This window comes from Ixodes scapularis, unplaced genomic scaffold (assembly GCF_016920785.2).
Source record: "Ixodes scapularis isolate PalLabHiFi unplaced genomic scaffold, ASM1692078v2 PGA_scaffold2__306_contigs__length_199485367, whole genome shotgun sequence".
NCBI classification, from domain to species: domain Eukaryota; kingdom Metazoa; phylum Arthropoda; class Arachnida; order Ixodida; family Ixodidae; genus Ixodes; species Ixodes scapularis.
This window is the reverse complement of record NW_024609857.1, coordinates 68,121,452-68,122,680: the sequence shown is the minus strand read 5'-3', so window position 1 is coordinate 68,122,680 and position 1,229 is coordinate 68,121,452. Positions and strand designations below refer to the sequence as shown.

Genomic DNA, 1,229 nt, shown 5'->3' with positions numbered 1-1,229 from the left:
GTTTGGAGTTCTTATGCAATATTAAAAGTCCATCAGCCTGGGAGAGACATGCCGGAGGAGCTAGTGAACTCGTAGCGAGTCGACAGGTGTCGGCCTCCGGGTCACTCTTCATAGCACCCTCGAACTCCTTTCCTACACGGTTAATTGAGTAGGGTTTAAGTACCTAATGACGTTGCAACTTAGCCTGGATCCCATCAAACATCTCTTCGGAACTGTTAGGCAAGTATCCGGTGCTATCATCACCCAATGCCCACACAGTTCCTGATGACCATGAACTGTCTGTCATTTTACAGCTTAGTGAAGGCGATTTATTATGGAAACAGTGATTCCTGTGCGGTCACTGCTGTTAGAAACCACCGACACCAGCAGTGTTGCCCTCCTGACGGTAGCTTATGGGATAAAGCTGACGAGCTGACTGAGTCTGGGGATTTACTTAGTTTTGAAACTGTCCTGCCCTCCACGCTCGATCATGACGAACATGTTGAACGGAGTGATCCACGACTGACCTACAATGTCGCAGACTAAGTTGCATGAATGTATGTGATGAAGCAGAATAGCGTGCCTTGTATGGAAGCCTTGACTGTTCCAACACTAGAATACACTTCAGGTCTAGCCAGGTTGACATAGCATTGTGGCAAAGGAGGGCTGCTGTACCCCACTGGTGCCCTCTTTTGTTTTGTGCAGAGGCTCGAGAACTGGTTTACAGAGGGCTTCAGGAGGAATAAGTTGCAAACTGACAGCATCATGGACATTCTCACCATAGTGAAATCTAGATTTTACCATAAACTAAGTAGCCAGGAGCATGCACCTGCACTTTCAAGGTAATTGGCTTGGACCTTACCACGTGCCTTAAATTTTTTGTGAAGGGCCTCAATGCCAATAAAGCTGCAAATTGAGAAAAAGCTAAACACTCAAAGATCGGTAAATGCTCATAAGTCATAACATTTGGGTGATTTGGGTGATTAGATGTTCAGTGCTTTCTTTGAAAGCAAAGCCAAGCTTCCGCTCACTTCCGTTAAAGTTTTGCAAATATGTCTGTTTTTTAGTGTTTTGAATAAACGCTGGTTTTAAGGCCTACAGCAACATGATGCAATTATTTTGTGCCGGCTCAGGCAACGCAAAATAGACAATATTTGTCTGTGGGAACTGCGGAAACTATAACAGGCGACGCAATCACTACTCTCGATCAGGAAATTTTGTTTACACAAAATTTTACAAAAAGCGTCACC

The 1,229-nt window shown here is 44.7% G+C and overlaps 1 pseudogene; it reads left to right on the top strand.

Moving 5' to 3' along the window:
• The first annotated feature begins 246 nt into the window (after nucleotides 1-246).
• On the top strand, nucleotides 247-935 carry LOC115309821 (annotated as a pseudogene).
• The last annotated feature ends 294 nt before the right edge of the window (nucleotides 936-1,229 follow it).